This window comes from Bacillus rossius, chromosome 10 (genome assembly GCF_032445375.1).
Source record: "Bacillus rossius redtenbacheri isolate Brsri chromosome 10, Brsri_v3, whole genome shotgun sequence".
NCBI classification, from domain to species: Eukaryota; Metazoa; Arthropoda; class Insecta; order Phasmatodea; family Bacillidae; genus Bacillus; species Bacillus rossius.
The window spans coordinates 6,399,263-6,413,340 of record NC_086337.1 but is presented as its reverse complement, the minus strand read 5'-3'; the positions used below and the strand labels follow the sequence as shown (position 1 = coordinate 6,413,340).

The window sequence follows — 14,078 nt, the reverse complement described above, 5'->3', positions numbered from 1 at the left end:
TTTTTTGTAAGTTTTGGTATGTTTAGTATTGTTACCCAAAATCATTGATTTTCCTTAGTTAAATTCAGGGGCGCAACAACTAAATTTCCAAAGGGGGGGCAAAATACCTTTTTATAAAGAATCATTGATCCCCCTTACTTAAGCGGGGGTCCCCCGGGAAAATTTGTATTTGAAGGTGGAAAATGGTGCTATTTAAGCAGTTTTATTATCTAAAAATTGATTACACAGCACTTTCTTTGCCCCTGTTTGCCTCCACTTCAAGGTTTTAGAGGGGGGGCAAAATACCCTTGCCCCCCCCCCCCCCTGTTGTTGCGCCCCTGGAAATTATATGTATTTATTAAATTTTAAAAATTTACTTATGCGTTTTCGAATGGATGGATATGTTTGTTAAGGGTATCCCAAATAATTAATTGTGTTCAATTAGATTGGGACATATAATTAAGTATTTGAAAACATGCGTACTCCTTTTTCACCTCTGCAAATTTTTATTTCGCAAGGTATAAAAATTGTTGTAAATTGTCGTATGTTAAATATTGGTACCCAACATCGTTGTTCATTTATAGTTTAGTTCGGAGATATTATTTATTCTAAAAACATAGGTACTTACCCATTTTTCACCCCTTCAGGGTTGAATTTCACATCTAAAAATTCTGAATGGAAATTTTCGTATGGTTAACTGAAACAATTCATTAAACTTAGTTAAATTCAGAGATATCAAAAATAATTTTTATAACTAACTTACCTCTTCATACCCCATTAGGGTTGAATTTTGCAAAATATAATAATTGGGTTAAAAATTTTCGTGTTGTCATTACTGTTGCCTAAATCCTTCATGCACTGTGGTAATTAAATTTGGAGACATAATTATTAACTTTTAAAAAACGTTGTCCTTATTCACATCCCCTAGGAATTGAATTTCGCAAAATATAATAACTCTTGTTGATGTAATTTTTCGAATGCTTAATATTGGCCCCCCAAATCCTTATTCATACTTAATTAAAGTCTGAAATAAAATTAATATCTTTTGAAATGTACTTAGCTCTTTTTCAGCCCCGAGTGGTTGAAATTGACAATATTTAATAATGGTGGTAGTTAGTGTCAATTATTGGTACCCACAAACTTTTCTTGTACTCAATTGGTGTTGTAAATATAACGAACCATCCTAAAACCATATTTACCGTTTTTTCACCCCCTTTGGGGTGAAATTCTGTATTCAGACATAGGTTAGTTACGAAGTCAGGTAAAAAGCATTTTATTTTTAAAAAAAATCATAAAAAACCGTCCAGTAGTTGTTGATTGATGCTGGAACAAACATGTGTAAATACGTTTTGCCTGGGAAATTTGTATTACGTATTAGTATAAATGTCTTTAGTACGTATATATTTTATTGTTGATAAAATCTGCCTTAGCTGATGATTATGTAATGATTAATTTTAAGAAGACCTGTGTTTTAAAATTTCATCGCAGATATTTTAATATAGAGGTGCTTCTTCCCACTTTTCAACAAATTAAATTAATTAGGCATATGATGAATCCAAAGTTTTTAATGTTCAAATCTGATCAAACTATGATCTAACGAAGTAAAAATAAAATACCTGCATTCAGATCTGCACTGGCTAAATTCTAACTTTAATGTTCACTTTGGTTCTCACTGTATAGACGCAGCTGTCAGTTCAACACAGCTATGACATCAGGTAATGGTTAGGTAGCCACATCTGAACAAAACATTAAGTTGATTTAGGTTTTGCATGAAGATGTGCAAAACTAAACGATGTTTGACGAATGCATTTTTAATAAACAAGAACACTAAAATAATTAAATATAGACTGTCCCATTCCCTTTTATAGTCACAGAAACTCAGTAAATAGCTCTCCGTTAAAATCGGAAGATAAAAACGTACAAGATGGCGGCCGTACCGATAAATGCAACGCTTAGGAGTGGCGTGCCCGATTTCAAGATGGTGACTGCATTTTATTAAATATTTAATTTCTTAATTTTTTTAATAATTTTTAAATTTTTCTCATTAAAATTCGATAAAAAACCAAGTGCAAGATGGCGGCCTTAACGAAAAGTGCAACGCTCGCAATATGTCAAGATGGCGGCTCAATTTAATGAATATTTAATTATTTTTCTCGAATTTCTAGCATAAAAATTACGGAATTACAAGATGGCGGCCGGAATTCAATATGGCGGAATGGTTTTTATTATAATTTTATGAATTGTAATTTTTTATAAATTTTAAAATTTGTACCCTTAAAATCCTTTCAAATTTACAGATTGTCAGGTTTTTTGCTCGTAACGAAAAGTGCAACGGTCCAAGTCGAGGTCAAGGCCAGATGACCAAACGACTTATGGCGGCTAGTAGTTGAGGATATTAAGCGATGATGCGGAAAAGTCGAATTTTAAAAATTTTTTAAAATTAAATCGAGAAATTTTCTCTCAAAATGGGAAATTTGGTCTCAAACACGGGAAATTTTGAGGATTTTTGAGGCTTTTTTGAGGGATTTTGAGGTAATTTGACACCAAAATGACGTCATATTCCATGATGGCGGAAGTGACGTCAGAATCCTCAGCCTAGAAACCTGTTGCAGGACCTACCAATATATACTACTTGCGTGGCCTATGTGTTTATCTCCCATTAGCAGTGAATGTGAGAATTTTGTAGGTACGTAATAAAAAACTGTATGGAAAGATACGCCGCAAAATTATCAACCTAATGTTAACCGTTTAAGAACCACACAACTTGAAACATCAAAACTCAGGAAATCATATCTTAAACTGAAATAATTTCTAAAGACACAACTTACAACTATAACAACTTAAACAAAAAATACAACTTAGAGCTGTGCACATATCTTATTTAGAAACACACAACTCCGAAACACGCAATGTAGAAACTTCATACCATAGACAATTATAACCTAGAACTATTACAATTTATAAATACAGATATTACAACTGTCAACTTAGAAAACCACAACGCCGAAACACACAACACACATCAAAAATTATAAACGCTAATTATAACTGTCACAACTAAGAAAATATTAACAATGAACTTTAAAAAAAGTTATTTTTAAATATTGAGTATATAATTTAAAAAAAAAAACTTTCGTTGATGTAATATGATCCAAGGAAGAAGTCAGAATATCGTAAGATTCCATTTTCTTCAGCCATTTTCGCAATTGGATGGCGCAAACAGCACGCTTAAAAAATTTTGTTTTGAAATGGCTGTCAATAGATCTAAGAAAACGTTTTCCAATGAAAACTGAACGAATGAGGATATAATGATTGATGAACAGATATCCTTCGCCGATTTTTGAAAGTTGATGTCCTAATAAGGGACTTTATTTTACCATTTAAATAAGTAATTGATAGTCTTTTATCGAACAAAACTTTTTGTGTACAAAGTTAATCATACTATCATGATCGAACGATTGACGTATAAAAACTCTCGAATTTCATTTTCTTCCCTGAAATTGTAAAAAAAAAAGGGTGCTAACTACTCACCTTTCTTTAAACATACTTAATTGAGAAAGTATAAAACATGATCAAACGAAACTTTTAGCTGATCAAAACTGGCCTAACGGTGATCTATTGATTGAGGTATAGAAACCTTATGTTTTCAAAAGTGGGGGTGCGAACTTCACACCGCTGCCGATGAATAGTGAGTGAAAATACTTTGCGATTCTGCTCCCGTTTTAAAGTTTCTGTGAAATTGTATGAAGGGAGCATATTTCATGTTAACAAGGAAAGAAAATGAAATTCTGATTGGTATCATGCGATTATTTCCATCTGGGGCAACAAGCTCTAACTATTAAGAAAACAAATTACTGAAATAAGTAGATAATGTAAGCACTCAATCAACGTTACACCCAACTGATATGCTAGCGAGGTAAAGTAATTTAACCAAAAACCAATACAAGAATTGCATAAGAAACAACATCCAGGTTTCGAAATCCGAGTCGTAAAGTCAATGTGATTTATTTTAAACGGATATTAAAATTGTATAATGTAAATAAAATTGACATTAATTTTATAAATTTTTGTAACTATTTTAGTCTATTTTTAATTAATAAGATTAATGCAAAGCAATTCATATAATTCTACTATCAGTATGTAATTTTTTAATTCAACACAGAAGGTTCTCAGTTCATATGAATACATTTATTGCAGTTAAACATGATGCTTTACAGTCCTCGTTTCATACTGTTCAATTAAGTCTTTCAAAAACAACGGGGCGTGGCACTCATACTTACATAGTCTGTATCCTTTATTCATATAAATGGATCTATATAAGGCTGTATTGTTACAACCTTGATTTATAACGAGAAAAATATAAAACAAATTAGTCCCGGCTCAAAGTTGTGTTATCATTTTGGTTTAGACGATTTTGATAGAGCTGTACGGTGGGTACCAAGCATTTTGTAATTTCTTGGTGAAGCACACAATATGCACAAAAGAATGACATATCAGCTCTATCCTTACAGCGTTTAGTTAAAGTTAAAAAAAAATATTTGAATGTTGTAGTACTGCATAATAGTGTTATTTTTTTGATTCAGATGCCTTTGGTATGTGCTGTACGATGGAACCACAAATTTATAATTTTTTTGAATTAGCAGACCATGCAAACAACAGAAGAACCTAACCGCTCTATTGTTGCAACCTTGATTTATAACGGAAAGAAAATAAAACCAATTGTTACCCGGCTCAAAGTTGTGTTATCATTTTGGTTTAGACGATTTTAAAAGAGCTGTACGGTGGGTTCCAAGCATTTTGTAATAACTTGGTGAAGCACACAATACGCACAAAAGAAAGACATATCAGCTCTATCCTTACAGCGTTTAGTTAAAGTTAAAAAAAATATTTGAATGTTGTAGTACTGCATATTAATGTAATTTTTTTTGATTCAGATGCCTTTGGTACGTGCTGTACGGTGGAACCACATATCTATAATTTTTTTGAATTAGCAGACCATGCGCACAACAGAAGAGCCTAACAGCTCTATTGTTGCAACCTTGATTTATAACGGAAAAAAAATAAAACCAATTGTTTCCCGGCTCAAAGTTGTGTTATCATTTTGGTATAGACGATTTTGATAGAGCTGTACGGTGAGTACCAAGCATTTTGTAATTTCTTGGTGAAGCACACAACACGCACAAAAGAATGACATATCAGCTCTATCCTTACAGCGTTTAGTTAAAGTTAAAAAAATATTTGAATGTTGTAGTACTGCATATTGGTGTAATTTTTTTGATTCAGATGCCTTTGGTACGTGCTGTATGGTGGAACCACATATTTATAATTTTTTTGAATTAGCAGACCATGCGCACAACAGAAGAGCCAAACAGCTCTATTGTTGCAACCTTGATTTATAACGGAAAAAAAATAAAACCAATTGTTTCCCGGCTCAAAGTTGTGTTATCATTTTGGTATAGACAATTTTGATAGAGCTGTACGGTGAGTACCAAGCATTTTGTAATTTCTTGGTGAAGCACACAACACGCACAAAAGAATGACATATCAGCTCTATCCTTACAGCGTTTAGTTAAAGTTAAAAAAATATTTGAATGTTGTAGTACTGCTTATTGGTGTAATTTTTTTGATTCAGATGCCTTTGGTACGTGCTGTACGGTGGAACCACATATTTATAATTTTTTTGAATTAGCAGACCATGCGCACAACAGAAGAGCCAAACAGCTCTATTGTTGCAACCTTGATTTATAACGGAAAAAAAATAAAACCAATTGTTTCCCGGCTCAAAGTTGTGTTATCATTTTGGTATAGACGATTTTGATAGAGCTGTACGGTGAGTACCAAGCATTTTGTAATTTCTTGGTGAAGCACACAACACGCACAAAAGAATGACATATCAGCTCTATCCTTACAGCGTTTAGTTAAAGTTAAAAAAATATTTGAATGTTGTAGTACTGCATATTGGTGTAATTTTTTTGATTCAGATGCCTTTGGTACGTGCTGTACGGTGGAACCACATATTTATAATTTTTTTGAATTAGCAGACCATGCGCACAACAGAAGAGCCAAACAGCTATATTGTTGCAACCTTTATTAATAACGGTACTGTACAAGATGTCTATGCTGTACATTCATGTTTTTCCTTTAATGTTGCATTTTGTTTGGGTTTGATGTACTTCTTTACAACTAAAATAGAGTTAACTCAATTGCAGTGTTGCACTTTATATGTTCTGAATGGTATTTGCATTTCCTTTCTTGTTGCATTTTGTATGTGTAGTGTTGTACTTTTTGTTGCATTTTTATGGTTAGTCAAGCATTTGTTGCACATTTTATGTGTAGTGCTGTACAAAAAGTGTTGCATTTTGTATGTGTAGTACTGTACCGCTGCACAATTTATTTTATTTTCGTGTTGCACATTTTATGTGTAGTGCTTTACAAAAAGTTTTGCATTTTGTATGTGTATTACTGTACCGTTGCACAATTTATTTTATTTCCGTGTTGCAAATTTTATGTGTAGTGCTGTACAAATAAGTGTTGCATTTTGTATGTGTAGTACTGTACCATTGCACAATTTTTAGTTCTATGTTGCACATTTTATGTGTAGTGCTGTACACAAGAACGTGTTGTATTTTGTATATTCAGTGCTGTACCGCTTGGCTCCGCCCACATCTCCGGGTGAGGGAAATGAGGGGAAGGAAAATAAAGCTAGAATAAATCCAACTTCAGCCTAGTAAGGCTTTAAATGTTGTTTCTTTCGATAAATAGAGAAACACAATTACGTCTTTGTTTCATTTTACCAATTAACCAAGAGTAAAACATTATTATAAAACAACATTTTCTGCAAATATTTCACGAAGCATGGAAAAATTGAGGTTTGATTTTGCTGTGAAACCAACAGCAGATGGGAAATCAAACACCATATGCATAAGCTCAATAGCTACACCTGATAAGCAGATTTTTGAAATTCCACTCAAACACCAACCTGAAAATCTACACCAAGCAGTTACAAATATTCCAAACTATGCCAAGGTCAGTAAATCATTAAATAAAATACATCAAACACGGAAAATATGGATAAGTTTGACAGATGATATATCAAAAATATATTTGGATAAAGAGCAAAACATACAGTTTAAGGATTTTTACCTCGATGAAATTGAGGAAAAAACAAAAAGTGCTGAATCTATACCTAGTGGATCAAATAAAAAATTGGAAAAACTGTTAGAAAAATTTCTTGAAGAAAAAAAACTATATCTGAAACTGAAAATTTACGAAAAATTTGCATCTAATTTCATGATTGAGAAATTCACGGGCAGAAACTCAAATGCTTACCAGTGGATTAAAGATTTCAACAAAGAATGTGAATGTTTGCTAATCAAAGAAGACAAAAAAAAATAGAAATTTTAAAACATTTCTTAGAATACTCCAGTGTAGTTTGGTACAACTGCATGCAAATGAAACTTACAGTGGAATCGGACTGGAACAAATGGGAGAAAATGTTTTGTGAGACATTTGAAAACAAAGGATGTCACCCATCAGATATGCTGACTTAGAATAAACATCAATGACTTCCCGAATATATTGATTTTCATAGCAGTATATTGAAATTATTGAGTACTGTAGTTCTTCAACACGCTATATTGGATATATATTTTAGAAGCAGCCAATATCTACTCATCACTTTAATAGTAAAGTCATGTAATAAATAAATAATTGACCCACATCTAGATACACTTCTGAGATAAAACAATATTTATCGATTTTATTTTAACTGCAGCCAATATCTATTCAAAAACTACTTTAATAGTAATTGATGTAATAACTATCAAGTTTTTTTACATTGTTATAAAATTTCTTTCATACATCGATAAAGAAGTATCACTTTAAATTATAAATAAACCAAACTAAAAAGTAGAAAATAAATAATAGTTTAAAAAAACTAAAAAACACGCTTTTATAGAAAATTGAACTAAAAAAGAGATAATAAATTTTAATAAAATTGAATTAAAAATAGTTTTAAAAATGTATTTTATTTAAAAAAAAAAGTGTGTGGTGCTTTCTAAGATATTATCAAAATGATAATCCTTCTACCTACTCATATCTGTCAATAAAATAATTATAACTATTGACACCATGCAACCCACGCTTTTTTTTAAAATAAAATACTTTTTTTACACTGTTTTTAAATCAATTTTATTAAAATTTATTTTCTATTTTTTAGTTTAATTTTCTATAAAAGCGTGTTTTCTAGTTTTTTTAATAAACGTTAATGATATAGGTACTAGCTGCAATACCAGGCGTTGCCCGGGCTGAACACAGGATGTAGTTAGTAATTGTCTTCTTAATTTGAATGTCAAATGTGAAAATTAATTTATATCACTTTCAGATCCCGACAGAGGTTGTTCTGCCAGTTTATAGTTATTTACCTGATCTGTATGTAATTTAGACTTTATAAAGCAATTTTTATAAAAAAGCTAAAAATAAGAGATTACTAATATTGACATGATTCCATTATCTAGCTAATGCTCGGCCTGCATTGCAATGCCTCATTAAGTTTTGTTTTGTAATATGTTTGAAGTAGTTCCACATATACAAATCATCTATACATCTCTCTCTCTCTCTCTCTCTCTCTCTCTCTCTCTCTCTCTCTCTCTCTCTCTCTCTCTCTCTCTCTCTCTATATATATATATATATATATATATATATATATATATATATATATATATATATATATATATATATATATATATATATATATATATATCACTCTATCTCTGTCTCTCTTTTATATTTAAATAAATTGTGTCATGCATGCGCACTTATACAACAAAAACAGATGAAGTGCTGCTATATAAAATGAAATTAACATATTTTTTGACACAATTCGTGCTCCAACTATTGAAAAAAAGTTATACCGTCTCAATAACCTTCATGGGCATGCGCATAACAAATCACCAAAATTTCATCGCAATCAGATGAATGGCATAGGAACGCATACGGCACAAACAAACGAAAATTAAAGACATGACAAATGCATCAAACGATGGTGCGTTTAAAATTCAAGGCAACTCTATCTATTGACGAAGTTAAGAACAAAACTGTTATTACCGCCTTTATTTTGCTAGCCGCTGCAAGCTCCACTAAGCGGACTGGTCTCACCAAGGAGAAAAATATTAATTTGCCAGACCTTACTATGTGTATGATCGTATGTCAGACATAGAGAAATGACTCTCACTCACTATTTGTATGTCTATGAGCTATAATTTTTTCTGTTATAAAATGAAATTATCAATTTTCCACTCCCTTAGGGATGGAATTTCATATTAATATGGGGTCTATGTGTTAATTCAGGTTATAAGCTAGCTGTAGGCCAAATTTCATTCAAATCCATTCAGTAGTTTTTACGTGAAAAATTAACAAACATCCATCCATGCTTACAAACTTTCGCGTTTATAATATTAGTAGGATTTTTTTACAAACATTCTTAAACACAGATAATTTGCACAACTATAGATTGTGTTATTGTTATGTAAAGTGTATGGTTTGAATATTGTACACAAAGTTTTTTTCACTAGTTATGGATTTTATTTAAAAACGTTTAGTCAACAAAATTGTATATCTGTTTATATGCATTTTTTACTTTCACAACTGCATAGGCGATTTTTAAGTATATCTGTAAGAGAAGTGTTGTACCCGTTTCTATTATAAAAGGTCTGCAAATGTATTAAATCAAAATAATATGTTATGAAACAATGTTTTGAAATTTTTTTTATTTTGAATATAATTTTTAAATTTTATGTGATTATTTTTCATTTATCACTTCATCATTGCTTTACAGATACCTTATGGAAAGCTTTGAATGATTCACAGATTTTTTTTTGTGCTGCGGTAACTAAAGATGATACAGAAAACAATCTGGTGCAGGGAATAGAAACATTGGGACCTTCCCCCCCCCCCCTTTTTTTCTTCTTCACGGTCATCCTCAACCACTTTACCTAAGCCATTGTAAGACCTTTTCCAACCCCCCTGCTTCCCAGACCACCCGCTGATTTTACAGCTCATCCTCGCCTGCCTTGCTCCCCACTGACTTTCTCAACCTTCCGCCCACCACGTCACGTACGAAGACTACCGAAAAGGCAGAGCAGAATTATTTTCCCTATGATGAATCCTCTTAAGAGGGCCGCAGGCCCGGACGATGTCAAGCTCATTACTGTATTTTTTATTAAAAAAATTTTTACATCAAAATTATTCCACTCCTTTTGTTTGTCATTGTGGTGATGTATTTGGCATGTACTGGTTGCAGGCAGGGGCTCGTGATGTAAATGGGCGAAGCGTTGCCAGACAAGTCTGCTCCAAGGTCGCTGAATACGTCACTCGTCCCTATGCGAGGGAAGGTATGAGTGCAACGAGTGAGTCTCATTACAGATAATTTAAATGGGGAAAGGCATGTGTCTGGTGTTTCATTTGAAACACTCAACTTTTAGGATTGGACTAAATTAAAGAATTATTTACCTAAGTCAGAAGACCTAAAAACATTCTAAATACTGAGCTACAACATGGCAGCCTCCATCCCACTGGAGTGAGGAGGTGGTTCAGGGGGGCCAACGAACACAACTTTATAACACATTGACATTGTTTTTTTTTTTTAACCATTTACCAATTTTGTTAAAATACATTGAAGTGTGTTTTACAACTTTGTTCTACAATATAATTGGCTGTCAAAAGTAAAATTGACAAAAATTCTGCTACAATTACACAAATATGCTAATTCATCTGCAACCTAATCTCTCTCTTTCTCTCTCTCTTTCTCTCTTCTCTCTTTCTCTCTTCTCTCTTTCTCTCTTGATGTCAAGAAACCAAAAGATAAAATGATATATATTGACAAAAATTATATTAAAAATGTTTTTCATGGAAATATTTCCCAGCCATGTGCCTGAAAACTTTAAAACCTGGGTTGTGCACTGTTTAACAGACACTTGGTATGCCTTATGACGTTATTGTAATGCTTACAGTTTTAATTTACTTCTAACTATTTAACTGTACACTTTCAAATAATACCAAAACTTCAGAATCTTCAAAGTGTTTAATTTGCCCAAAGTCAAAGTGGTATTAGTCTTTGATTCAACTGTAACTTTGACAGTTGGCAGCAGTGACGCCGGGCCACGGGCACCCTGTCGGCCGGTGTCAGGAGTCCCCGGCCTGGATCGTCTCTTCGCGGAGACAACAGCAGCACCGCCCCGGGCCGTCCTGCAGGGCGGAAGGAACATATACTTTAGCACTTGTTTGTTGCTGAGAATGTTAGCTACATTTTATATTGGTAATTCCTTTCCTAATGATTTTACAGTAATTTTGAATGTCACTAACCTATACCTAACTTAACCATTTGATAAAATGATAAACTACTTAAAGTATTACAATGCCATCTTTCAGAATGATTTTAAAACCTGCCAGGAAATTCAGAAAAAATTTTGAATTTCTTCCCCCCTTCCTCTCAGAATCATGTTTATACAAAATGAAAACAGTTAAGTGTCTCATAAACTATCTCAAAAACTATACATAAGATCATCTCCATTACTTTCTTAAATTCAACCAAAAAGTTATAATAACTTACTTCGAGGATTGAACCAGTCCATCCCTATCTATAACAAATACCAACTCAGTTGTAAAACTTGTGCAGAAGCTGAATAAAACACCTATGCAAATGGGAATCGGGAACATTCCCACTTAAAAAACTGTATGAAAACCAGTACTTATAAAACCAAGGTCTTGTTTGTCACTAATCTTGATCCGGCTGTACAAAAACCAGAAATTTTTGAATATATCACAACTGAGCAAAATTAACTCACGTCAAAATAGCAAACTACAGATTAAATATAATTTGTACGATTCCTTCGATGTTTCTGTTCATGAAGTGGATTTCACAAGAATAAATAACATTGTGTTCTTGTCTAGTGAGTGCTTATTAAGCCCTCTTTGCATCAAGCTACACCCTGAACAAATTTCAGGTAATGACCCAACTAACATCTCGACATCGGGCTCTTCCAACACTTCTTCCACAAATGTACTGGATAAGTCAAGTAGAGCTTTCCCCTCACCCCAGACTCAACGTCCACAGAGGTCCCCGCCTCCAATGAGTTTTTTTATTGCATATCTAAATTTTAGAGGTTTGGAAACCAAGTCCAAGGAATTCTATGAAAATCTTGTAAATTCTCAATATGACCTTATCAGCTTCACAGAAACATGGTTCAATGAACAAATTCGCATTATTTTACCCACCAATTTTCAATTTTCAGAAATGATAGAAATGCTTTGTTGTCATAGAAAAAAGAGGTGGCGTTGTTTTAGTAACTTCTAACAAAATAAAATTTATTTCAGTTCAACAAATTATTTCCAATTAACTAAATTTTTTATTCTCTGTAACATGTACTTACCCTCAGACACATCACTTAATCAGTTTTCTTCCAAGTTTAAACCATTAGAAAAAAATCTTATCTCCTGCCTAAATGATATTGTCTAACTAGGTGATTTTAACATTCCTGGTTTTAATTGATCTGTCAGCAATACATCTCATATCTTACACATAGGTGTGCCCAGACATTTCCATTAGGGGGGGGGCCCTGCTAAATTTTTAAATCAGAAGCTGAATTTAGAATGTTAAATAGCCTAAATACATTCACTCATTGCGTGTTTATATTTTTGTGCAGTATCGACGAGATATGAATGTTTACTAGTTAATATTTATATCCGTATAATTTTAGCAATCTTGAAAATATGTTTTTTTTTCCATAGACAATGTTTAAAGGGTACTTACACATTTTTCTCTCTCGAATTTTCCAATAGCTTGGTCCAGATCTACCTTGAAATTAACTTCTTTTTAGTGAATGCAAACACAGCAATTCAGACAACAGAACTTTAACAAACCTCTTAATTTTTTTTTTTTGCTTGGCCATTTTAAGGGACCTCGTGTTTTAAATAAACTAAGGCGGCTGTATTTCCAGAACGATAAAATGTTTAGAAATATTGATAATTACCACACTGCAACACTGAAAAACAGTTTGAGTGTCACAGTGCCAGGAATATACGAATATTAACGAACGCATTAGAGAAAATGCCGATCTGAGTGATTACATTAGGGGGGGGCCATGGCCCACCTGGCCCCCCCTGTAGGCACGCCTATGATCTTACATATGCACGTTAAAGTGTGTAACAAAACCCAGCCTTATAAAAACCTTGTTCTCTGATGTACTAATTTATCTAAATGTATAATATCTCTTGCAGTTACCAAAGAAGATACATACCATCCATTTTGAATATCAATATCTCAATATAGGTACCTACTATGTTATAATCTGTATTTCAAAATTATAAAAATTGTGAATATCTTGGCATTTATAATTAATTAAATAATCATGATTGGTGACATTTCTATAAAATAACTGATGTGAACTAAATAACAGTAATTGTGGGGAGGAAAAAAATATTTTTCATACCATTGTCAATCAAAAAATCTTTTTCACGAACTTTATAGGATAAATAATATAGTCTATTACACTTACTTTTCTTATTATATGAAACAAGTGAAATTTCAAATCAAACGTGATAGAATTCTTTGGTCTTGAATGTTTAATAACAGTATTAATAACCCAAAAAATTTTTGCAGCTATGTGAAAATTATGAAAAAAAGGTGATTATGAAGATATTTCTTTAAAAATTGAAAAATAATCCTGTATTATTATCCAGTGTTTTTGCTCAGTATTTTTTCAGTGTTTGTAAGAAATCCAATAACTTTCCCCATATATCCTTCACCAAATATAATGTTGACACAATATCAGTTCCTTCCATTTCTTAAAGTCTTCAAGATCAACAGGTCCAGATGACATCCCCAATTTCATACTTACAGGTTGCTCTAACATACTACATAATACCTCTTTTGAAACAATTATTTATCTTGTTCAAATTCCCACATTTTTTTCAAATCAATGGAAAATACCCTAAGTAATCCCTGTTCACAAAAATGCTTAAAAATTAAATGTTTCTAATTACCGTCCCATATCATTACTGAGTGTTTTTTCTCAAATCTTAAAGAAAAAAATTAAGTTTTC

General features: G+C 32.4%; 1 long non-coding RNA gene across 1 annotated transcript in view; it reads left to right on the top strand.

The window, feature by feature from the left end:
• Positions 1-11,393, top strand: part of LOC134535748 (uncharacterized) — a 64,081-nt gene extending 52,688 nt beyond the window's left edge. Inside the window, exons 2-3 of the long non-coding RNA XR_010075694.1 lie at positions 10,280-10,385; positions 11,117-11,393. This is a non-coding gene — a long non-coding RNA (uncharacterized LOC134535748). The remainder of the gene's footprint in view (positions 1-10,279; positions 10,386-11,116) is intronic.
• Positions 11,394-14,078: the final 2,685 nt, after the last annotated feature.